We start from the raw sequence: 26857 nt of genomic DNA, 5'->3' as shown, positions 1-26857 counted from the left end.
GGAGGGGAACACCCATAAGGAAGGGGAGAGGGGAGAGGGATGTTTGCCCGGAAACCGGGAAAGGGAATAACACTCGAAATGTATATAAGAAATACTCAAGTTAATAAAAAAAAAAGAAAGAAAGAAAGAAAGAAAGAAACAAAGAAACAAAGAAACAAAGAAACAAAGAAAGAAAGAAACAAACAAAGGCCAAGAAAAGAGTGTGTTCCAGTAAGGAGCACAGTCTCTGGTGGCAGTAGAGACAGGAGTCCAGGTGTCCACAGTAGACCTTGTATGGCATAGGGAGCTATGGGGTGAGAGAGGATAGGGCACAGGGTAGAGGTTGATCTAGACTGATACAGGGACAGCAGCAGCTATGAGATGCTTGACAGATGACCTGGGCCTCCCTATTCATTTGTCAGGTAAGATGATAGTCCAGAGAATGGCCTGTTTCATAGGCAGTGGTTGCTAAACCCCTTCTCCCATATCCCCAGTATCCAGGTCCCCAAGAGTCATAACACTGTCTCCTACAGCACTCTACCTCCTAGGAAGTGCCTCCCACTTGCCCTAGGTTCTCTCAATGTGTGATGCTTCGGTCCTAAGTCCACATCATCACCCTGGGCTCCAGGAGCCACAGGGACAAGCTATGTGCACCCCCTGTACCTGCTCCTGCCCCATAGTTGCCATACTAGTTTCTACGGATACATTCTCTCCCTGTGAAGCCTGCCCACTAACAGTTCTCTTGCCTCCTGACTAGGTGCAGCTCATCTCGAAGCATCATCTTGAAAACCTTCTCTTCCAGAAGCTTCCCCATCTTTGCCAGGACCACTGAGAACACTGAATGCTGACAGTCTGTCTCTCTCAGCGCTAGACTCAGAATGCCCAGAAGCTAAGGACTCTCTACCTCACTTTCTCCCAGACAGCTCACACAGTACCCATCACTTAGAAGGCACCCAAATTATCTAATCAACGAAAAGTGAATGAATGATGGCACAGGACACTAGCCTAGCTGCCTGCTTTTTACCATCATGCCTGTGTTTGTCATTTCTATGCCCCACCCTCACTGGCCTCCTGGCCTCTTGATGTCTAGCAGATTACTATTGTAATCTGGCCCAAGAGAAAAAACAGTCTGTTCCAGCCCAGACAGGGACGTGTCAAGCTTATTACTTGTGGCAGCTGCTGATATCTCCTTAGCGCTTCAGGGTGGTGGGCACAGTTAAAGAGCTGTCCACATTTAAGAGTTAGAAATTCTCCCCTCTGGAATTTATTTTCTTCGTAAGTGGGAATATACCTGAAAGTTGATAATTTTTTGCATGAATTTTTGATAAGGTTCTGAAGCTTGGCTCTCTGGGAAAGTATACAAAGTCACCAGACTCCACAAAGGCAAAATCCTCTACAAGGTATCTTATGCAAAGGCTCTGTGGTGTGAAACAACATATTCCCCATCCCAAAAGCAAGAAGATCCTGGGATGCTCGAGAATGGTACATATTGACCCTGGGATGCTCGTGAATGGTACATATTGATCCTGGGATGCTCGTGAATGGTACATATTGACCCTGGGGTGCTCGTGAATGGTACACATTGACCCTGGGATGCTCGTGAATGGTACATATTGACCCTGGGATGCTCATGAATGGTACATATTGACCCTGGGATGCTCGTGAATGGTACATATTGACCCTGGGATGCTCGTGAATGGTACATATTGACCCTGGGATGCTCGTGAATGGTACATATTGACCCTGGGATGCTCGTGAATGGTACATATTGATCCTGGGGTGCTCATGGGTATGAGTATCTATTGAAGAGTTACTATGTCTCAGGCTGTCAGGGGCATTTGATGTAAATGGTCAGGTGGGTCCCTGCCCTTCACAGAACTAATATTCTAGAATAAAATGTATAATTGTGAAGTTCATTTGGATTATTCAATGGCAACTGAAATTAACCCAAAATGTGGAAAGTCAGAGATGCAAGAGAGCACAGCATGAGCTGCCTGGCCATACCCAAGAGTCAGAGCAGCCAGCCTCTCTGAATCAAGAGCGAGCAGTGTAAGCTAGTGTGTGCTCACATGTGCACTGTGTATGTGTACGTGTACGTGTATGTGCATGTGCACATGTGAAGCATCCATGTGCCACAACTATATTCTGTATGAACACACACACGTGTGTGTGTGTGTGTGTGCGTGCGCGCGCACACGCGTGTACTTACACACAGGTATATAGCACAAGCACTATGTGTATTCTTGCATGCATAGACAATGTACGTGTTTTCAAGGACATGACATGCCACAAGCATATCATGTATAAACACATGTGTCTATACATAAGCATATGTATAAACATGTGTATACCTGTGCCTGTGGTTTGCAAGTGCACATGCATGCGAGGTGTCCCAGTACATGACTGTCTCATGTAGACAGACTCAGACTCATTGTCTCAACTCCTCAGCCTTCCAACCTCAGCCACCGCAAGAAGTCAGCCAAAAAGCAGACCTCATGGTTTCTCCGCACAGAGCAGTATTATCAAACCTCTCTAGCTCATAGATCTTTTCAGTGGGGACAGAGATAAGTAAGCTTCCCTGGGTTACCCATGTGATAGTTATCCTGCCAGATGTGATGATGAGTCCCCACTTTCTTCTCCTCCAAACTAGTGAGTGTCTATGTTTATTGCCCCGTTTTACAGAAGAAACAGAGGGTAGGGTGGGGGACACTCTTTGAGAGTTGCAGCTGTACATTCCCCAAGCATGTGCTCTGATTCACTGAAGTATTTCCCATTACTCGTGCAAGGGACAGGGCAGGGACCCCTCCTTACTTACTACTCCAGCCACACCCATAGAGTGGCACTCACTGAAAAGAATCCTGGGCAGTGCCAGCCCGGGTCAGCTGTGGACTCACTGTGTGGCGCTGGGAAAGTCCCCAGTGTTTTTGTTGCCCTGGAAAGTTTCCCAGTCTCTGCCTTTCTGCACGGACAGGCTAGCTCCACCACTCACAGGCTGCAGACAGCTTACGTAATCATGCAAAAGTGGTCTCTCTTCCTCTCTAAAATGAAGTGCACAGTGGCTCACTCCCAACCACTGCAGAGGGATTAACTGAGTTCTTGACCTCCTGGTGCACGCTCCCATGCACATGGCTATCACTGAGTCAGCTGGGGGAGCATTGATTGACAGCATGCCCATGCCTGCCTGCCTGCCTTCAACACCAGGGTGACCTTGGCTGAGGTCCACTTAGCTGTCAAACCCCACTCCCTTGTAAAATGGGAATTAAAAGCATGCCTACTTTTTACATCTGTTTGAAGAGTAAGTAAGAACGCGCTCTACGCACTCTACCACTATTTCTATATAGTGGGCAAAGTTATAAACTAAGATTGGCATATAGTTTTAGGGGAAAGTTCAGAGTTTTAGAGGAAAATATTGAGTCTGAACAAGGTTACTAGATATAGAAATACTTGTAAGTTTCTATTCTTTAAAAATATAGTCAAAGGAAAATGAAACCACCCGACCTAGCTCCTGGTCAGTGGAAGTCAGCACCCTTGGCTCTAAGGCCATCAGTTGAGCAAGTTTATTCTGGTTTTGGCCCACAGTTTGGCTAGGTTCATGGCCATGATCATGAATAAGTGATTCATTCTTACCAAAAACTATAATCATGGTCACATTCTAAATATTTGTACTACAGGAATTCAAACCTACCTGACCTTCAGGGGTCACAAGTGCCACCACCACTCTGTAAGTAGCTTGTTCATTCCTCTACCTTGATTCTTGACCATCTACATCCTGCTAGATACCTGGCCTGGCCATGCTGGTGCTGAGGGATGAAATGAGTTTGTGGGCAGCTACGACTCATTTAGAAGATACACCACTCAACGCCTTGGGGTGGCAGATACTCTTTCCCCCTGCAGACTCCTGAAGAGCAGAAGGCAAACAACACTCTTGGTATATCGTCTAGGGCACTGTGTCCTTACTAAGAAGGCCCTGGGTGTCATCTCAGGCAGAATGCATTTTATAGTTGAGCCACAGAAGTCACTGAGGTCACAAAACCCACTCATCTATCACTGTCTTGACTCAAAAGTCAATGCCTGTATGCTAAGTCCATTCCTATTTCCTCCATGACAGAGGATTCCATCCACCCCATTCCAGCCCACATAACAGGAGGACCAAGAGGGTAGGCTCAACGTCTGTCAGCTTTCAAGTGATTACTTATGTCAGGAGTGTTTAGTGTCAGTACCCCATTTAATATTCTAAGACAACCTTAGCATATAGATCTTCATTATCCCATGTAACAGAAGAGAATAGCAATGCTCAGAGAGGGAAAAGAATTTTCCCGAGGTAACACAGCTAGAAGCAGCAAACCATGGCAGAATTTAACCCTGCCTGACCTCAAGCCCAGGCCATGCGTTCTCCAGGCAATTTCCTCCCATCAGGATAGAAAACACTGGTGATCAGTCATCCTGAGTGGCCGGGATCCAATACCTGAACCCTAGAGGGAGGAAGCAGGTGGTTACCAAGGAGCTGTGAAACTTAGTGCTAGAACGAGTGCCCAGTAAGGTAAGCTCAAGAAAGAAGAGGGTGGATAAGGGAGGGGAGCTCCCATTGTTGGCCCAAGTCTGTGCCAGTGTAGTGCCATGGAACATGAAACAAACCATTCTCTCTGTTAGGAAACACCAAGTTGCTACTGAGCCCAGGGCCTGGGAATCCAGAAATCCCAGGATTATGTCATGGCTCTGCATCGTAAAAGAATGATTTCTCATGGGAACTGCACAGAGAAAGCACCAATTTCCTCCCACAGAGAAGGAGCAAAGTTGTGCCTTCCCTTGCACCACCATAGGAACTGGATTAATTAATACAGAAAAGAGTTTTTCTGTTGTGTACTATCCTGGAACTCACTCTAGACTAGGCTAGCCTTAAAGTCAGAGATCTGCTGTCTCTCCCTCCTGATTGCTGGGATTAAAGGCATGCACTGTTACCATCTGACTATACACAATTTGTCTTTAAATTGTACAAACAACAGGTAAAAGAAGGCTGAACGGTAGAATTAAAACAGAATACCTAACGTAAAGAGGCTTTTTGTTCTGTTTTCTTTTGTTTTATTCAGACAAGCTTCTTGTTATATAGCACAGATTAGCCTTGACCTCATAAATCCTCCTGCCTCAGCCTCCAAAATACTGGGGTTACAGGTCTATAGCACCATTCCCAGTCCCGAAATGACATTAATAAACTGTATTCATTTCTGCCATGTGAATGGAAATGATTCAAGGCTGGATCATATCGCCAGGAGCCTTTCTTTCTTTCTCCCACCATTTTTGACATATTACCAATGTCTCCCCTTGTATCCCAAGAAGGCTGCGGCAGTTTCACACACCACATCCTAACAAACTTATACCCAGAGCCAGAAAGGAGGAAACGGAGAAATCCTTACACCTAAATTGTTATCTTATAAAGGAAGAAAATACCTCCCAGACGCCTCTAAGAAAGCTCCTTTTCTGTCAATAGCCAGAGCAGACTCGTGGGACCACCTCCAGCTACTGTGAAAGGGAAGACTAGAAAAGCAGGGTTCGGGCATTCTCCATCACAACCTAAAGTTGGACTCCTTGGCAGGGAAGGCAGAGAAAAAGGAGAGGGTGGATGGGCAGCCCCAGGCTGCCAGATCATCCTGAGGAGAAAATGTGAGGGAAGTGCAGAAGTACAATGAAGAGAGGCAAAACACCAGTTGCAGACAGCATTCCCATGAGGCACAAAAGGAATTAGCCAGTGCCTGCAGGTCGGGCCTAAGTCAGAAAAGCAGAAGACAATAATCTCAAGGAGCCCAGATCTTATCCATGGCTGTGGTAGACAGGCTAGAGGGGAATATTCAATAGCCCATGGTCCTGACCAGTAACGATGACATTTTGTGACCTGCTGACAACTCAAGGTTTAGAGAGCCAGGATTGCCAACGTTCCCCTCTCATTTTGAAGCTATTTTAATTGATGACAGAGGTAGAGGAAAATGTTTGTTTAGAAAATGCCTTAATGTGGCTGGGTATGGTAGCACAAACCTATAATCCCAGCATTTGGGAGGCAGAGGCAAGAGGATCATGAATTTGAGACCCTGACAGAAAAGAAACAGAAAAAGAAAGGTCAAGGGGGAGAGAAGGAGTTGGGGAGAGAGTGTCAAGTCAGGCTGCTTGGCAGTGAGGGGTTATCTTTCTAGTCATACTAAAGAGAGAGAGAGAGAGAGAGAGAGAGAGAATACATGAGTGTGAGTGAGTATGAGTATGTGTGAGATTGTGAGTCTGAACATGTGTGTATGAGTGTTTGAGAGTGAGTGTGTGTGAGTGTGTGTGCGCTTGTGAGTGTGTGTATGGACATGGGTGTGGCGCTTAGAAGAGCATCTCAAGTGTTGTTCCTTAGTAGGAACTCAGTGTGTGAGTGTGTGTGAGTCTACTGTCCACCACCTTATTTTCAAGACAGACTCTCAGTAACCAGGAACTTGCCAACAAGGCTAGGCAGCTGGTCAGTAGACCCCTCAGAGATCCCTGTGTCACCCCTTCCCCAATACACAGGATAACAAGCACATGCCACCACATGCCCAGCTTTTCATGTGGTTCTAAAAAAATCAAACTTGGGTCCCTTTGCTTCACGGCAAGTACATTGTGGCAAGGAAGGAGTGGGTGGGTGGGCAGCCCCCGTCTTCTAACTCAATAAAATCAATAGTGTCTTTCCTTAAAGATAGTAAATATGTCAGGGCAATAGAGTAATACTTCCTCTGTCCTACTCTCTTAGTAGACAGTGGCAGGTGAATGGGCTGGATTCGGCTCAGTTTTCTGCAAGCAGCTGGGGACCTGGTGTGTGGCTCTGGGTGCCATTACAGCCCTTGTTCTATACAGCAAATTACATGCAACAACAGCCTAGGCCAAGGCATTCATATTCCACGCTCTATGGCTATTGACTGGGACTGTGAAGTGAAGGGAGCTGGGGGAGGAGGCTGTGGCATGTGAGGAACCCATGACTCATGGAAAGGAGTCAGTTACAAACACCAGCGTTAGCGCCTACCAGTTTTCATGTACAGATGGAATCTTCTGCTTATTAAGAGATGGATGTTTAAGACTGTAAACTGGGGGCTTGTAGAAATGGCTCAGAGTTTAAGAGCACTAACTGCTCTTCCAGAGATTGAACCCATCAGAGTTCAATTCCTAGCCCCAACACGATGGCTCCAGGGAATCCAACATCCTCTTGTAGCCTTCATGGGCACTGCATGCACATGGTACTCAGACACTGATGAAGACAAAGCTACCATACACATGACATACAATTCAAATATTTTTAAAAATGGTTTAACTCTGGTATAGATCAAATCAAAATCATCTAATGGCCAGGCATTGGACTTGGAGGCAGCCAGTCTGTGACCTCTGGCCTAGAAGCTTGTTTTTCCTCGGTGACATGCTAGGTCAACCAAGTACACATGATACATTTGAGTGGCAAGATCCAGGAAACTTAGATCAGGCTGCTGGTCTGAGCCTTTGCTAATGGAATGTCTAACTGCTCCCAAGCTGCTTTAAATCCAGGCATAGGAGAAGGGGCCATTCCGCTGTGCCTAGGGTGTACTCCTGTCTCATTCATCTCTGCATTTCCACAAGCAGTGGCTCGGTTACCTCAGATGCTGGGCAGCAGCCACAGCACAAAGCTTAGCCTCAGAGAAGCGATGAGATCACTTAATCGGCAACCCATAACACCACAGAGACAACAACTTAACCAGTTTCTGGCTTCCTCAGCCCCAAACACTAATTCAAAGGCTCCAATACTGGGTACAGTCATCCTGTGGGCTGTTGGTTCCAGGCCCCATGACATATAATAAAATCTGCTGATGCTCAAGTCTCTTATATAAAATGTAGTTCTTTGCATGTAAGCTACATTCATCCTTTGACATACTTCATGTCATCAAAGATGTATTCTAATGCCTAATGCAGTATAAATGCTGGGTAGCTCTATCATTCAAGGCATGACAAGATATAAGTGTTAGTTCATGCTTAGAATACACCCAACGCCATTTCATGTTTTCAAACTGTGTTTGAGTCCACAGATGTGGAGCCCATGTGTGCTGGTTAGTTTTGTCAGCTTGGCCAAGCTAAAGGCATCTGAGAGGAGGGAAACTTAAATCAATGAAGCCTGCTGCAGAGCATTTTCTTAATTAGCGATCAGTGGGCGAGGGCCCAGCCCATTCTTGGTGGGGTCATCGCTGAAGTGGGGATCCTGGTTCTATAAGAAAGTACGTTGAGCAAGCCATGAAGAGCAAACCAGTAAGCAGTAACCCCTCCATGATCTCTGCATCAGCTCCTGCCTCCAGGCTCCTGTCCAGTTTGAGTTCCTGTCCTGACATCCTTTAATATGGAAGAATAAGCCAAAGAAACCCTTTCCTGCCCAAGATGCTTTATTCAGGGTGTTTTATCATAGCAGTAATAACTGACTAAGACACCATGACATAGAGGAGGCTGACTCTGTCTCTACAGAGAGATCAATAGTTCCAGCAGCATGAAAGGCAGAGCAGGCGCAAAGCAAAATGTCTCTGGTCAGACATCTTCTGGCAACAAAGACTTGTAAGATGTGTCCAGCAGCAGACACGCCTCCAAGCTGCAAACAGCTCGACACCCCCTGTCCTTGCACGTCTCTCAGCCGATACCTTCACCTGTTGGCTGAATTCTTCCATTATCCTACACATTCTGATAACTGACAATACCCTGAGTTACTAAGAGTGACTAAAGCTCCTGTCTGGGCTCTCTGTGGTTCTATGTCTGCCCTGCTGGTTGCCTAGCTGCTTAGCTATAAAAATGAGGGCCTGCCTCTTTTATTCTCCATAAATACGCTTGCCTGACCCTCCACACTCTTTTCTCTCCCTCTCCCTATCTTGTGTTTTGAGGCAGAGTCTAGCTTTGTCACCCAGGCTGGGCTTGAGCTCTGACCTTCCTCCTTCAGTATCCAGAGAGTTAGGATTTATAGGTGTGTGCCCACACCGGTATAGGACAACATCTAATCTTTCACTCTGAAACTAGACAGTGAAATACTTCCCAAACCTGTCACGTAGTCTCGTTTGGTGCATAGACTTCTGGGGCTGCCTCCCAAAACTCCCCAAAATGCACAGAGACATCTACCTCACCATTCAAGTTCAAGTTTTTCCCATGTGGTCTCAAGATTTCCCCTAGAGATTGTCTTATGGTAGCAATCAGCCCAGGCAGGTGAGGACAGTATATGGGGAGAGGTGTTTAGCTTGGATACAGGGACATGCCTTATTAGCATGGCTTAGTTTGAACCAGTTCTGTGCCCTGCTGTAGACACAGCCAACAGATAGCAGATGGTGCGTGCTAGAAAGCTAGAAAATAATTGATCAGATAATCTAGAACCCTCGGGATCAGAAATTCCTGAAATGAAGCCCAGAGGCTCCTATACTACACACATGGTCAAAATTCGTAGGCCTTGGAGTTGGACATGTGAAACTGGCAGGGCGTCATGCAAAGACTAGCTAAAAGGCAGTTTACTGTGATGGAGAAAGTCACATGGGACCACTCATAAATGAGAAGAGAAGGCTCAGTGCACACTGAAAGCTGATTGCTGCAGAAGCTGCCGAGAGTCTGGCCAGGACGCCAGAATGACAGTCACTATGTTCTAGGACTTTATTCAGCTCTTGCTTGAGAAGCTGAAGATTCTCTAACACAAGGAGAAGAATTCTAACTGCACCTTCACTTGCATTCTCTGGGTGGAGAAAGTTTCAGGCACCATAGTGGAAAGAGATGGAATCCTGGTTGGCCATGCCAGCAAAGCATGGACTAAGCATGGACTAAATCAGAGACCATGAAGAGAATGGTTTCCTGGGACCCTGACTAACAGATGTCTATTGTACAACTGCCATTGGTCTGCCTAGAGGACTGACAATATCCAACATCAAGGTCTTGGGATAATGGCAGACAAAGGAAGCCCTTTGTAAGCAATGGTGGTTTTTTACCATAGCCTCTGCTTCTTCACAGAGAAAGAGCCCCTCTAGAACACGCCTGCAGAAGCAATTGCCTCTGAGACTGTTTCCTGTGGAATCAATGCCTGGAATGGGGACAACATCCGCTGGGAGATTCAGGGAATTTTACTAGTCCTCTGTGAACTTCTGCCATCAGGAGTCCAGCAGCAAATACCCGAGGCCAAGCTGATTCCACAAAGGATATTGCACAATATCAATTCACTCCTCCATACCAGTAGAGATAATCTCTCATGCACTGTGTAAAAGCATTCACCTGTCCTTAAAAAGTTATTCACCAATGAGTTTGAGGAAGGATTAGAAGGCAGGACATCCGGCAGAGAGAAAAGAATTCTGGATTTAAGTCAGGTGTGGGAATATTCATCTAGACACAGAGGAAGATGGTTGAATAAAACTGAGAACCAGGTAACCAGCCAGGTGGCATGACTTAGACTAGTTTAAACAGGATAATTGAGTTACGAGTTAGCAGAAATGAGCCAAAGCTATTGGCCTAGGCATTTATTCCTATATAAGAAGTCTCAGAGTTGTTGTGTCAGGGAACTTATGTGCAGGCGGGAAAACCCATGGCTACCTATACCAACATCTTTAGTGCTGTCCTCTCTAACCCTAGCAGACTGAGTAATTTTACGTCCTGACACTTGCACTCACTCAGACCTTTTATTCAGGAGAGGGATCCGGGGTGCCTCAGTCTCACTTTATCTACTCTTCATATTCTACTAGGTCCAGATCAATGTCCCTAAACCCTCATGCCAAACTCCAGACCACGTCTCAAAGAGGGCACAGGAAGGGACGCACACTTCATCACCCCCAGTTGGTGGCATCTTCACTACTCTGAAAAGTCGGGATCTAAAGGCATGTGTGTTTCACTCGAGGTACATTCAAACCTCTGAAACAATGATGCAGGAAGGCCACTAGAAAGTTGATCGACAGCTGTCCCCCCAGTCAACTCCACCATCCCTTAAAGAACATCCCTAGATTGATGGAGAACAAATCTAACACTGGGTCTCCACCCTCTTTTCTACCTCCATTTTTATATCATAGCTTAAGAGCATTCTTCCACTTGGACACTTCTAGCCCCTCCCTATAAAGCAGTCACTTTGGTCACATGATCATCTCATATACTGAGACGCACCGTGAGCCAGTTATTAGCTTAAATAATAGAACGTCTGCTTTCAATAGTTGTCTTGATTCGTCACTGCAGTGGGCCTATCACACTTCTCTTTTATAATAACTATGTATGCTGCCAAGTCACTGAACACTGGAAAGCCTGTCTCTGTGTTGCACGGGGTTCAGCTTCCAATTCATATTTCCTGGGATTACACTTTGTCCTCAGAAAGGTTAACTAGTTGGTTTTAAAGTCCCCAGTGTATGTGGTGTTTATTTGTAGAGATGCTATAAGCATGTGTGAGATGTTTAAATTCTGGGCATAGAGCAAAGTATCATTTGGCCTGGCTAGGGTTATATGTCTCAGATTTTAATACTTTCCACTTTGTTTTCAGCATTTGGGGAAGCAGCTAAATGTCCTGTTCTTTCCTTCCATGGAAATACTGAAAGTTAGCTCTTCTTATCCACTGCTTCTGTATCCTCCCACCTCCCCTAAAAAGATTAACAATGGACAACAGCCAGGACAGAAAAGGAGGCAGAGGCCTTAAGGAAAAAATGCTCACAAGCCTCCTTCCCTTAACCAAAGTCAAGGCTGGTCCTGAAACATGAGGTGAAGTGATGAGAAACCCAGTTTCTACCAACTCTGGCATCAGCTCTCTCCATTACAACTAGAAGTCAGAGCCAACCAGGGCCAGTGAAGAGAGGAGAGAGAACACAGCTGCATCTCCCTGAGAGTCAGTGACACTCCAAGCTGAGGAGACCGAGGGGCTCCTCAGAGGCTCCCAAGCCAGGAAAGCTCAACAGACCATTGTCCCTGGGAAATCTTTCCATCAAGGAGGCTCCCTGAAGGGCCAGCTGTTTGGCTCTGCTTAGACTGTCACCCAGCCAAGGCAGCTTGGTGGCACGCCCAAACTCTATAGCCCGCGCCAAAATTTGTTTAAACATTTGAACCCAGCAGCCAGTCAATTTAAAAATACTCCAAGCACAAAGCCAATAAGATTTGAAAAAAAACTGACAATCAAACGGTGAGTGCAGTCATTGATTTGCTCATCTTCCTGTAATCCAAAGCTCGCCTTTTCCCAGAGAGGGAACGTTATTGTCTTAAAAGAAAAAAAGGTGTGTTTTCTAAATTTCTGTATCATGAAAACTCCATTTAGGATGGTCTTCCAAACAACTTGTATGTCTATGTGAGACATGTGTGCAGCAAAACAACTGAGAAACTGAATCTTGGAGAGCTTAGATATTTGCCAGGGTCACACAATAGTAAACGGCAGCACAGGACTGCCAATGAGTTCTCTAATGTGTGTGCTTGTGTGTGTGTGTGATATGTGTGAATATGTTATGTGTGTGATGTCTCTGTGTGTGTGTGAGTGTGTGTGTGATGTGTGTGTTGTGTGCATGTGTGAGTGTGTTACATTTGTGTGTAGTGTGTGTGTAATACGTGTGAGTGTGTGTGGTGTGTGTATGAGTGTGTGATGTGTGTATGTGTGAGTGTGTGTGTGATGTGTGTATGTATGTGTGAGTGTGTTACATTTGTGTGAGAGTGCAATGGTGTGAGTTTGTGAGTATGAGTGTGTGATATGTGTGAGTGTGTGTTATGTGTGTGTGAGTGTGTGTATGGTGTGAGTGTGAGAGAGTGTATGTGCTGTGTGTGTGTGAATGTGTGTGAATGTGTGTGTATGTGATGTGTGTGAGTGTGTGTATGTGTATGTATGTTACATTTGTGTGAGTATGTATGGTGTGAGTGTGTATGAGTGTATGATATGTGTGTTTGTGTTATGTGTGTGAACATGTGTATGGTGTGAGTGTGAGAGTGTGTATGTGGTGTGTGTATGGTGTGAGTGTGTATGTGGTGTGTGTATGGTGTGAGTGTGAGAGTGTGTATGTGGTGTGTGTGTGTGTGTGTGTGTGTGTGTACCTGAGTGTACTGAGTGTAAGAACAAAAGTTTTTCTTTGCCTCTCCCTCATAAAAAAGTATGTTCCACTGAGTCATGCATTAACACCATCAAAATCGTGGGTTGAGCTCCAAGTAGGCCACTCATTACACTCATTTCAAATGTCAGGTTTATGTTACAGACAACTTGGTGATAGCCAAGGAGTGCTGTGGACTCAGATAAGGACACTTGTCCTTCCAAGTGTTCACAACTAGGAGGGTGCACAGAGGTCACTTGGCCTTGCTTTTGTGAAAGCCCATCCATCCTTGGATTCTACCCCCACTATTGTTGTCACATGCTAATAGCATATTCCTGTATTCCTTTAAATGTTCTTGTCCACATAAACGCACTTGTTATATGAGAAAACCTTCCATGACTCCCATAACTGAAATCACTGCTCATAAGTAAAAGGCAACCATGAAGAGAAATACTGTAGCACAGAAACAAAGCAGGTCACATTCTCTTTGCCTAGATGCCTGCAGCTCCAGGAAACTTTGAAAACAAAGATTATTGTTACTTTGTAACAAGAGTGATGGGCGCTAGCTCAGTTAATTAAGTGCTTGCTAAACACAAGTATGAGGAACTGAATTTGAATCCCTAGCACCCATATAGAGAGCCAAGTGTGAACATACACACCTATAACACTAGTGTCAAGGACAAGGAGACAGGAGGAGCCCTAAAGTTTGAAAGCCATACCGTCTAATAGGCAACCCCCGGATCTAATAAAGGGCCTTGTCTCAAAGGGCAGAGGGGTGGTGATCAAGAAAGACATCTGACATCAAGCTGTGGTCTCCACACCAAAAACATCCTCCAACACATAAGGTGGTGAGACTGCATCAGCTCTGTACAGGTTGTCTCCTAAATTGGGAGCATAGAAGAAATAAGTCAGCAGGTGTAACCTTCTACAGCATGATTCAGTGTTTCCAATACATACCAAACATCATGAGGCTGAAGCCACCATGCTCTTGTTCAAATCCCCACATTATACAAAAGCTGCTGGAGCCCAGAGGCACACAGCGCTGGACCGATGCCATATGTCAATGTGAACAGCAGTTTAAAAAAAAAGCAATTTTTAGTGTTTCTAGACCAACACATCCTGCTACAGATGACTGCAGATCACCCAAATAACATCTGAATAAAATGTTGGCTTGTCCTTCTCTTTACCATGATTAAAAAAAAAAACTAGTTTTGACCTGTTTTACTTTCCAATAGGTGCCATAATCCAGACTGGCAGAGGTAAGGGTGCTTCTGGGTAATAAGGAAGGGAAATGTTCATTTCTTCTTGCTATCTACTCATGTGCCCTGGGCCATAGTAGCCCACTGAGATGCTTAAGCAAAGTACAGCTCGTAGAGGCTTAACCCTCACTGTAAGCAGGATGCCCTGATAACTTGCTACAGTAGAGTGGGGGCTCAGACTAGTGGTTCCCTGAAATCCCTCACATGTGTAGTAAGCTCAGCATCTCCACCATCAGTGGTCTATGTCTCTAAACCTAGCTTGGTGGATAATGCAGGGACATCCTCTCCTACCTATCAGGGTCTCCTACAGTTTGCCTGCCCTAATGTACCTCAGTCATGGTTTCCAGGGAAACAAATGGATGTCAGGGTGCATACAGTCCCCAGACTGAAAAGATAGCAATGCCCTGGTGAGCTGTTCAACTCCCCTGGGAATAGCTGAGTCGAGTTTTCTGTGCTCCTCTCCCAGGTCAAGGCAAGGGAACAAATGAGGCCATAAGTGAAACCTGGCCACTCTTATCGCTTTCCTCTGGAGTTGGTATGAGAGAATCGCAGGGCTCTTTAGAGAGGCTAAAATCCACACTGCCTAGGGGTGACTCCAGTTCAGCTTCTCCCAAGCTCCAAGTAGGATGGCTGCTTGGCCTCCCAGGCTAGGCTGCACTGCCCTAACTTACTTGAGTGGTAGGATAGCCTTGCACACTCCTAGGCTGGTGCCCACAAACACCCATGAGCAGAGAGAAGGGGCTCTTGTTCTCAATGTGGAACAAGCAATACTTCCTCCCATGCAGCTGGCGTTTCCTCAAATAGAACAGGATTTGAGCAAACGGCTTTCACTGGCCCTGAGCTGGCAAGAAAAGCTGAGTGTGGCTCAAGGTTTCATTAGAGTTGATGACTCAGACCCTCACTCTCGCTTCCCCATCCTTTGTGGCTCCAACTCTTTCCCAGTTGTCATGCTCAACTGTCAGATTCCCTCTGCCAGGACCTGTTTTGCCAATGTCGGATGTCCTAGCTGCTCAACCTCCCTTTGGAAGGGCCACACCCCTGTCCTCCTTTCCTCTTAGGTCACCTACACTCTGCTCCAGATTCTATTTTGAAATTGATTAGGTCTTGATCAACAACACAGGCTTATTTCCAGAACACCCCCTGTCTGCCTCTGCCTTCATTTGGGCGAGATGAAAATTGATGTTGGCCTGAACCAGAGGCAGGGCATCTTCTGACATTGTTTGCAGCTTTGGGGGCTGATGCTAAGTTGCTCTCAGAATCAGTTGGAGGAAAGTGAGTTCCGAGTGCTGATTCAGCAAAGATTCCTGAGAGGCACTGAACGCAACAGGCTCTACTCCCCAAATCTCCATCTCTACCACCAGCAACTCTTTAAAAAAACATTTATTAACTATTTGTCTGTGTGCATACACATACACGCAAGCCAGAGAACTTACGTTGAGGTCAAAGAACAAGTTGGGGAAGTCCATTTCCTCTTTCCACCCTCTGAGTCCCAGGGACCAATTCAGGTCACTAGTCTTGGCAGCAAGCACTTTGCATACTGAGATGTCTTGCCAGTGTTCTCTGGTCATCTTTTAGAAAGCCAGGAACTGTACTTGGGCTGCGGATACAGAGAGCTCAATTCACCCCAGGATGGAAAGGACCACAACAGAGTTGTTTTTAGGGGACTGACAGAATCTCAGAGAGGTGAGTCCTTGATCCGGCTCCTGCCCCACCCTTAGCTTTGTGTACAACTCTCTCTTCTGCTCTGTGTTTCTTTCAGGCTTCTGCTCACCATTCTCTTTTTTCTGTCTCGCCCATCTCTTCACTGGGCTAGGTAGCACTGTCCACCAACCTCTAAAGGTCTTCCCCAATCATCTAGCCTCTCCCATAGACTCTCATCCATATCCCAACATGCCTCGTTACATAGCCTTTAACCCAAGAAGCAGAACCTCGCCATCTGGCATGTTTTCCTTACCTGTGTATTACACGTTGCCTGGTTCACCAAAGCAAACTGTAATCTGTGCATTTAAGGGTAAGAGCTTTGGGTCTGTGTCCACGGCTATAGCCTCAATATGTAAAGGGGGGGGTGAATAGATAACATTCATGGAGAAATGGCAAAGGCTCCATAAGGATGTAGCTTTAGGAAGCATGAAGGTGAACAATTAACATGTGAGCATTGTCCATACAAAAGCAGAAAGTGAAGGAGCAGTTGGAGAGTGAATTGCAGGGCCGAGGGATTCAGAGGAAGCTGAACAAAGCCCTCGTGGAGATTTTTGGACACTAACTTCACCGGTTTCTTCTTCCCTACATAACTCTTATTGAAACCTAATCCCTAAATTTGCATGCAGATGGTATTTGGAGGTGGTGCCCTCAGGAGGCAATTAGGATTAGACAGGGTTGTGTGGGCGAGGCTCTTTGTGATAGGACTGGCAATGTTGTAAGAAGAAGGACGTGAGCTGGTACCCCTTGCTGTCTTGCCATGTGATACCTTCAGTCATGTTACCGTCGAGGCCAAGGTCTTCACTAGATGTTAAGCAGATGTTGGCTTAGACCCCCAAGTCTCCAGAACTATGTGGTAAATGAGTATCAATTCTTAGCAAATTGCCTAGTCTCCTGTAGTTAATTATGGCAACAAAAATCAGACTGAGATTAGCAGTGACAAGATCATCAGCTAACCCCAAAGGAGATGGTGATCTTGTTTCACAAGAGGTCCTCTACCTACATAATGAAGGAACAGAGGGAAATGCTGGGCCACTTCCTGGGTTCAATGACAACACCCTTACTAACACCATCCGTACTGCTTACTGCTCATCATGGGGCAAGCATTTCACAAGTACCATCTTGTTTGACCTTGACAACATTTTTAGGAGATCTCTTATCTCCCTCTCTTGGCAAATGAAGCAGTGCAGACATAAAGAAGCAAAAGATTTGCTTGGAATCTGCTAAATGGAATTTGGACTTCAAAGCCCTGTCTTTACAGCCTCCAAGTCTAAGACTGAAGAGAGTTTTCCGATGGTTCATGAGAAGATACCCAAGATTGAATGTTACAGATTTTTTTGCTATGCCTTATTATCAGACATGTGTCCTGAGGTCCACCACAGAATACCATCCTACCTAGATAGAATGTGGTGTTTTGCTTCCTATCCTCTGCCATGTCCATTCTGGGGACATCCATCACGGAGGTGTATGTGGCCATTTAACTTCCTTGGGTCTCAATTTAATGTCTTGAGTGTCACTTTATCCAATGACTGATCTCTGTCTTCAAGGTTATTCCAGGGAAGTAGGGAAATAATGAAAGGACAAAAAAGGCAGACTGGAATCTGTGCTAAGGAGTTTCTGCCAGCCCCTCCTCTGGCTGGACAGTATTCTTGAGTAAAGACAGGGGCCCTTGTCAGGGTGCTTCCAGATCATCCTCCATATCCCCTCTGAGTGGCTTCAGAGAAGTTTTCTCTTTTATGTCAAATTCCTCTCCATTAGGCTCCCAAAGCAACCCTCTTCTCTCTCTCTCTCTCTCATGGCTCTCATCCCAGCAGCACTCTCCTATTTATCTGGGCGATTATCTGCTTAACATCTGTCTTCCTCAATAGAAAGCAGGCTCCTGGAAGAGAAGACGAGTCTGCTTTCCCTCAGCATTGCAGACTCAAGGCTCAACACAGGGCCTGTTCAGACCAACTGTCTTGCAAATGGAGGTTGAATGAATAAACTCTGAAGTAGAGTCAGGAGGCTGTTACTGAGGAGGAACCGGGGGGGGGGGGGGGGGGGGTGGAGACAGCTATTTAATCCCTTTAGTATCCTTGTGTACAATTTGTGTAATATCTGTTTTATGTCCTTTGTAGGACCACGAAATAAAACTCATTAAAGGCTGTATCCATTGTTTCTAATAAGGATCCAGACGCTGACTGAATCTGTCCCTGGGATTTCGAGAACTTTCCAGAAAGTCAAAATCCAATTTGAAGCTGAAGTGATCAAGAAGTATTTTATGTACTCTCTATGTATAAATTCAGTGGCCATGGTCACTACCATGTCATCAAGGCCAGCCACAGACGTAGGCACCTTCTGGAGAAGCCATGACCAAATTGGAATGTGCAGTGTGGTCTTGGCAATTAAACCTAAGGAGTCATGACTGTTGTCAGAACAGATAGGCTAGATGAGCTCACAATCCAGAAAGCAAAGGTTAGGTACCAAAAGGCATGTCTGAGTCTCAGCCTCTGAGGAAGGGGATGCTCTGACAAGTAACCAGCTCCAGGTACAGAAATGTAGCCACCAGGGTAAACTTGTCAACTTCCGAGGGAACTTTGTTCATCGACTCCACCCATACTCAGTTAGTGTCAAGAAGTGTAATTACCAACCTTCTCTGAGCCACCTCCTGACTTCCACAGACCTGGTAGAAAGAACCCCAGATTTTAAGAATGAAACTGGATGCCAATCCTGAAAACGAGCTACCAAGTGTGCTCTGGAATCTGTGCTAAGGAGATTCTGTACCTGCTCTGTGCCAAGTACAGGATACCAGTGTCCCGCACTGCCTGAGCAGTCTCTGAAGAGAAGCCACTCCCTTTTTATAGATAAGGGTGAAAGTCCTCATGCCCACCAGGAGAGACACAACTCAAATGTAAGCTAAGTCCTGCCCACCTGTCCTCAAAATGTGAGTAAACCACTAACAACAGGGTAGCCATGGTGATCAAATCAGCAAGTGGGTCAATGTCATGCCAAGGTTCAGCATCTCAGACCAGCAGTGTTCATGACACCTTAAGGCTTGTTAGGCAGGCAGAGTTTAGAGTCCCATTCCAAACAATTGAATCAGAATGTGTGTTTATTCTCAAGTGATGTGCATTCTTATTAAACTGCTGAGATCCTCAAGGGTAGGAGTCTAATACTATGGGAGCATAGGTTACTGCATGGGCACCTGCCTCCTTATCGTCTTCTTCATTGGGTTAGCAAGAGTTCATCACTCTAATCACTTTGAGGCCAGTCCTTCTCAACCTAAATAAATACAGATCAACTGAGGGTTTTAACAGAGTACAGATTCTTAACGGAGGACCCCGAGTAGCCTCCAAAATCTGTACTCTTGATACATTTCCAGATGCTGAAGTGGGGCATGGATCATGCTCTCTATGACTGACTGAATGAGAATAATATGCAAAGTGAAAATGAGATTGTCTTAGTCAATGTTCCACTGCTGTGGAGAGACACCATGATGAAGGCAGCTCTTACAAAGGCTAACATATAATTGGGGCTGGCTTACAGATTCAGAAGTTTGGTCCGTTATCATGGTGGGAAGCATGGCGGTGTGCAGGCAGATGTGGGGCTGGAGGAGTTGAAAGTTCTACATCTTGATCCAAAGGTAGCAGCAGGAGATTGGCTTCTGCAGGCAACTAGCATAAGGGACTCTTCCACACTGGGTGGAGCTCGACCATGGGATCTCAAAGCCCACTCCCACAGTGACACATTTCCTCCAACACCCCAACAAAGGCACACCTCTTAATAGTGCCATTTCCCATGGGCCAAGCATAGTCAAACCACCACAGAGACCTTGTACTTAGGCTGCACTTAGGGGACCAACACCTCTAACAGGCCACATCAGGGAGCAGTGGCTGCAATAAAGGACAGCACCTCTATTAGGACACATAAGGTCAGAGGCATGTTTGACCTCTTTTGGTCTTAGCACCTTGCTGTCTATCCTAGTTGGATGAGTCAATTCCAGTCAGGGCTTCCTTTCCCTTGCCTAATAGTGGCTAGCCCAGTGGCTTCTAGACACAAAACCCCCTTCAGCGCACACAAGACCCTCAGAGTCCTACTTACCTGCTCTTTCCTATCCAGCACCTTTCCCATTTCTTGAACACTGAGCCTGCCTCAGAGTCCTGGTGCCTGCTCTGCACCCAACCTGGAATGCTCTATCTCTTGCTTTTACACAGCTGGGTTCACCTTGCCCTTCATAGCTTAGCTCAGATTTCACCTCCTCAGCTGGCTGCCCCTTGACTGACCTGGCTAACCTGGCACATCCATACCCCACCCAAAACTACCATGCGGCCCTTTCTTTCGTAGTCACAGCCATTATTAATTAAGTATTTAATTAAATAATTAAATAATTAAAATATGTTTAATCATGTGCCATTCCTACAGTCCACCCTCTGATTCTTTATGGAAGCATTGGCGTCATCTACTAGCCCTGGTACACAGTAGGTGCTCAGTAAATAGCCATGAAGGAATGAAGGGTTTCACATATTTGCATCTGGTGCAGAAACTAGGGGGAGGAGAAACTGAGTACCTTGGAAAGGAAGAAGAGAGTGTCATAGATGTGGAGGGAAATGGTGCTAAGCTCACTCTAAAGAGTGGAAAGGATTTTCCAGCAGTGGTAGTCAGACAACTGCCGGGAACAAAAAGGGCAATGTGGGCAGGCCTAAAAGCTCGTGAGTAGTGCACACAGCTACTCTGTGGAGACTGTCTCGCCAGTCCCTGCCTCACCCTGGCCTCTGGGCAGGACAGCCCATCTTTAGGTGTAGCAGGCTGGCAGGAAGACTCCTGCCGCTCAGTAGGATGAGGTCATTGCCTTTCTCAGGCAGACTTTTGTCACACTTTTTCACCCCAGAGGTGACCAGCCTTCTGAGGTCAGGCAAGAGACACCAGGAGGAGACGTGCAGATCTAGAACCTTCCACCAGTGTTTGTCCAAAGTCATATAACCAACCAGAGCAACTCACAAACACAGAGTCTCACAGACCTTCTAAGCATACTTACTTCCACTGCCCAACCCAGGCAGGCGACGAAAAGTAATTAGAGTCCAAATAAAAGTGGTGTTTTACACTGGGAAGCACTGAGGTGGACAATGGGTCATTTACCATGTGCTCAGGGAAGGAGGTCATTTACTCTTACCCCAGTCCTGGCCCCTATCCTCAGGGATTAGGCTGACATATGTGTTTTGAACGCCAGTACATTAAGGGAACTGGATGGCTTCGTGTGATTCTAAGGCTCCCTGGAACCATTTTAATGGTGATTTTAAAGTTCTCTCTAGATAATCCAAAGCGTCAAGTCAACTCAGGCCAAAGTTAAAATAGCGACGAGTAAATCCGTAATAATAATTAATAATAATATTTGTCAACTATGTAATGGGCAATCATTAATGAAGAGTCCCTTTGAGAGAACACACTGCTCACTTTGTCCATGGTCCGGTTGGCTCCTGAGGATCCCAGCCAGGAGGAAGCAGGTGGAGTAGGCTCTTCCTCCTCTTCAAACTCCTCTACTACATCACCTCGGAAAACTTCGCAGCTATAAAAACTAATTATGGGCTGGCAAAATGGCTCACTGAATGAAGGTGCTTGCCACAAAACCTGACAACCTGAGTTCAATTCTCAGGACCCACATGGTGGGAATAAAGAACAAATTCCTACAAGTTGCTCTCGGGTGTCCATAGACATACCATTAGCATGCGAGTACCCTCTTTCTACACACACACACACACACACACAAATGTAATAAAAATAATTTTTAAACGAATAAGGATACTCCGTCTACTCATCAGAAAAAAGTTTATTTTTCCATTTAAAGTCTGTTTTACTCAACAGGTTACAAAGAAGATAGAGAACTGACAGGATGGTTCAGTGGGTAGAGGCACTTCCTGCCAAGCCTGAGGAACTGGGTGTCATCCAGTAATGAATAAAGTGGAACTGACTCCTGCAAGTTGTCTTCTGGCCTCCATACAAACACAGTGACATGTTCACTCACTCACAGACATACGAATAAACAAATGCTAAAAAAAAAAAAAAGATTAAAAACAGAATAGACAGGATTCTGTACTGTCAAAACAGTGGGAGAATATGCCATAAGTAGTTTGTACATGTAGAAATTCCCCAGGAAGAATGCACAAGGAACTAGTAAAAAAAGAAAAAAAGAAAGAAAGAAAGCTGCCGATGAATACAAAAAATAAAGACAAGAAGGGGTTAAAAGATTTTTCTACCGGTTTGTTTAATTTAGATTCAGGAACTATGAAGGTGCACTATATGCTCATATTGTTTATACACTTTTAAGATAAGAATGAGCTGTTCTGTTGGGATCATGTGACAGGTTGTTTCAGGAGGTTGGTTTAAGTGGCTTTCTGTTCCTATAACACAATACCTGAGATAGTCAACTTAAAAAGAAAGAAGATTACACGGAGCTCACAGTTTTGGAGACTCCTCCGATCCTTGTTGAACTGGCACTGTTGATTTAGGGCACAGGGTAAAGCCCAGGATCATGGTAGGCAAGCACTGTGGAACTGTTCATCTCATAGTGACCAGGAAGCACAGAAGAAACCCATGTTAACAAACAACCCCCTTTGACATCACACCCTTGGTGACCTAGTCCTCCAAATAGACCTGGCCTTTCAAAAGTTTCCATCCCCTCCAGAAAGTAGAATGTGCACCCTTTAAAGCAGATGTTGGTCCTGGTCCCAAATCTGCATTGATGATGACTTGCTCATGTCAACCCCCCATTCAGCTCTTCCCTCCCTTGGGCCTCTGTGTTCCTATCTATAGGGTAATCCAGAGGAATTTTCAGTAAGTCCCCTTATTGAAGCCAACATATGACATACATACTTTCCCACAGCTTTAAAAGTATAGAAGTAAATAAGAAAGGGACTTTCCGACTGCACTTTGTCGAGCTGGCCTTCTGGTGTCTACGCTGACCAGGCTGTACTGAACTGGAATTACATCATATGTTCTATATATAGTACTAGTTTTATCTACTCCCCCTCCCTCCCTCTCCCTCCCTCTCCCTCCCTTTCCCTCCCCTTCCTTCCCCCGCCCTGTCCAATCTCTCTTGTCTTTGCTACTGAAGGTCTCTCCTTGCCTCTGCCGAGCAGAAAAACCTGGGTCACGGTGAAATGCCTATGGCCTGGAGGTATGGCAGGCCTCCCGAATAGACAAATATGACCCAAAAGGAGACAGTGAGAGGCGCAACAAAACAAACTCCCTGGGAGTGGACACATCTTCAGAGGCATGTTGAGCCGTTGTATTCAGTGCCCCTAACAGATGTCCCAAGTAGCCAAAGGAAGCTTGCTTCTCACTAGTACGTACATTAATGCTGAGTAATCTGGGTTTTGATGATGTAAGGCATAGATTGGTTTTGTCTGGCAGAAATGAACATTCCCAGAAGGTCATTCCAGCTTCCTACTGGGAGTCACCTGCTCCTCATCGTCCTCCCCCAAAGACCCACTCCCACCCCTGCCGCACCCGCATTCCATCCCCGTGCCCAAGGCCAAAGAATCAAAGTCTGTTTCCTTGCCACAGGGATCATCTGGTCCCAGCTTCTGTTCAAGGTGCTTGAGAATAAGCTGCTGGCCCAGGGAAGGGCAGCCAGGGAGACTCCGAGATGCTGGAGCTCCCTTTGAATTCAAAGGGCTGAGAGACGAAGAACAAAAGAGCCAAGCTGAAAACTTTGGGAAGCAGGCGCTGGCTCTTGGAACCAGCTTGGTTTTAAGTCATGGGGAACTTCCTTCCTTCCTTTCTTCCGTCTGTCCTCCCTCCTTTCCTTCCCTAACTAAAAGGACCCTATGAACAGTTTCTAGTACCTGAACAATCATATCTTCTCCAAGATGTGAAATCCTTTAAGTCCCTGCTTCTTTTTTTTTTAAGAATTTTTTTTAATTTATTTTACGCATATGAGTACACTGTCGATGTTTTCAGACACACCAGAAGAGGGCATCGGATCTCATTACAGATGGTTGTGAGCCACCATGTGGTTGCTGGGATTTGAACTCAGGACCTCTGGAAGAGCAGTCAGTGCTCTTAACCGCTGAGCCATCTCTCCAGCCCGTCGTCCCTGCTTCTTTAAATGGGCTGTCTCCTTCTGACTTGCTTCCAAGTTGTGTGCTTTTCAGCTGTTAGCTGTCTTGACACCCCATAAATCCCTTAAGCTGTCCTCATTCTTTTCTTCTCTCTGCAGAACTTATCTGCACCACTTCAAATGCTATCTCTGAGCTCACCAGCTCTGTCTTCTGCTTGGTCAAATATGCTATGGGAGGGCTCTGCTGAGTCTTCTTCAGTTTGTTTATTAAATGGCTTAAATATATGAGATTCATATGTGTCCGTTAAAAATAAATGTACTAAGAAATTGTGTAAGTGTTTTAAATAAATTACAGCAGAAGTTGAACAGGGAAAGGGGTATCAAAAAAACCCCTACATACAAATGCCAACTCCAGGTTACCCAGAGGTTGTGACCAACTGACAAATTATCCATGTTTGCCTTTATTTTGCTTGAGACGGAGTCTCAAATGGCTCAGTCTGACCTCAAACTCTATTTGTAGCCAAGGCTAGTCTTACACTCTCTGCATTCCTGCCTCTACTTACCCAGTCTGGGATTCAGGCCTACTCCACCACCCCAGCCTGATGAGCTGTGTGAATCTGGGGCCTTGACTGGTGAGGAAGACTCCTGGGAAGGAAGGAGATGTGGAAATGGTAGACACCTTGAATGAGATGAAACTCTTGACTAAGGTTAGGCCTCACTCAGCATCTGGTAGGGTTCCATGGTTTCCAAACCTTAGTCTTTCGGGTTGGGAAGTGATTCGATGATGTGTATGGCAAAAGAGCATATCCCACATCTGCTTCAAGAGTTCAGATGCTTCAGCCCTCGTAGAGCTGAGGTGCTGTGTTCAATTTGTCTCAGTGCCCGAGTTCACTGAGGTCGCATTCTGAAGGGAGAACCTGTGTGACCTTGAATGCTTTGTGCTCTCTTTGCTCCCCTGACCTGAAAACTTTGCAACCTGAAACCTGGTATTTAAAGGGAAATTGGAGGTCACTTTCTCAATATCCTCAAAGAGATCTGTTTTAATCCAATTATAAGCAACTGTCACACTCTATGGTTCTGCCAAACAAACTATACGCACACAGAAGTGTCCCTGAGAAAATAAGTATAGTACTTACCTGCTTTAAAGCCCAGGGTATTTTTTTTACCTTACAGGTTTGGTTTGGTTCTTTAAGGATCAAGAAAAACATACCTGGAAAAGAGCTTTAGAATCAGAAAGCAACTTAACAGTGTTAATAAGAAAAACACACTGCTAGCGATTTCGGCTTTTTGCCTCAAGAAGCCTGGGGGTTCTTCAGCTTTTTAACCTCAATACATGTGCGTGTTCTTAAAGCCTAAAGCACAAACCACACTGCTGAGTTAGAAATCTGGAGATGCTCCCATCAAGCCCCACCTCTATTAGCATTAGTAGGAAATGAAGGCCCCGAAAGGCCAAGACCACACACACCTACTAGGCTAGTCGAAGAGCTCAGGACCCATGACCTTCTACCCAGTTGTCCTACACAGCTTTCTCCTACAGGTTGCTCTGAACTTAACTCCAGTGACATCCACTTTCGATGAATATGACATAGTCCTTCCGAAATGGAGCAACCTTGCAATTTAAAGTGACCTCAGTCACCCTCCCCGATCCCCACCTCTCACTTCCTTTCTAGCACCTTTCTAGTCTCATCTGCCTCCTTGCCTCAGTGGAAGTCATCCCTTCCAGGTGATGTCCAGTGAGTCCACTCCCGGTTATTCGTGTTGCCTGGCACCCAAAATAGGTCCTTAATGATGTAGGTTGAATGACTATTAGAAAAATGGAGTTTGGGGTTGGGGATTTAGCTCAGTGGTAGAGCGCTTGCCTAGCAAGCGCAAGGCCCTGGGTTCGGTCCCCAGCTCCGAAAAAAAGAAAAGAAAAAAAAAAGAAAAAAGAAAAATGGAGTTTAATTGAATTATTCACACTCGATGGGCTTGACTCGAGGGCAGGTACCTTCTTTGGTAAGATTTTGTTTTTCTAAGCCACTTCTTGAGGAATTTGTAGAGAGCACAGTCGAACTGGAGCGTGAGAGTTGTTGGGGTGACTAAATGCACGCGGCCTAAATCGCACGGCCATGCTGTCACCTCCCGGCCCTGTTCAGTCTTGCTCCTCTGAGAAACACGTTATATAAATGGCACCAAGCGTTAACTTGCTAAGTCGGTTACACCCAAAAATGTTGAGATTATTTAACAATGCAATCATATGAGGTCATAGCTGAGTTCTAAGGAGAGGCAGAACCTTTCAAAGACTCCAGTTCAACGCCAAGGAGCTATTGTTCACGAAATAATTTTTGGAAAGTTTAAAATTAACTCGGTAACTAATCTCCTTCAGGGTAGGTGGTGAGGCCTAATTCTCTAAGTTGAGATTCTATATTTTGGATCCATTCCATAGTCACCTTATTAGTCTTCCTTTTTAGAAGAATTATATGAGATAAATGGGGATTTGGGGTTTTTTATTGTTTTTTTTTTTGTTTGTTTGTTTGTTTGGTTGGTTGGTTGGTTGGTTGGTTTTGGTTTTTTTGGTTTTTGGTTTGGGGGTTTTGCTTTTGTTTGGTTTAGATTGGCTTGGTTTGGTTTTGGGGTTTGTTTGTTTGTTTGTTTGTTTGTTTGTTTGTTTGAGGCAGGGTTTCTCTGTGTAACCCTGGCTATCCTGGAACTCTTCTGAAGACCAGCTGGCCTCAAACTCAGAAATCAGCCTGCCTCTGCCTCCCAATAAGATTAAAGGCATCTGCCATCACCGCCTGGCTAAATTTAGTGTTTTGCTTGCTGGCCCATTGTATGCGGAAGCCAGAAAATAGTGCTGGGTCTTTAGAAACTGAACTCACAGACAACTGTAAGCTTCCATGGGA

At 45.5% G+C, this 26857-nt stretch overlaps 1 long non-coding RNA gene across 1 annotated transcript; it reads left to right on the top strand.

The window, feature by feature from the left end:
• Positions 1-26035, top strand: LOC120098151 (uncharacterized). Its single transcript, XR_005496182.2, has 2 exons — positions 1-15925; positions 18058-26035. It is a non-coding gene; the product is annotated as an uncharacterized LOC120098151 (long non-coding RNA).
• Positions 26036-26857: the final 822 nt, after the last annotated feature.

Source organism: Rattus norvegicus, chromosome 18 (assembly GCF_036323735.1).
Source record: "Rattus norvegicus strain BN/NHsdMcwi chromosome 18, GRCr8, whole genome shotgun sequence".
Lineage (NCBI taxonomy): Eukaryota > Metazoa > Chordata > Mammalia > Rodentia > Muridae > Rattus > Rattus norvegicus.
The sequence above is the reverse complement of the archived record's forward strand: the minus strand, read 5'-3'. Positions and strand labels throughout refer to the sequence as shown.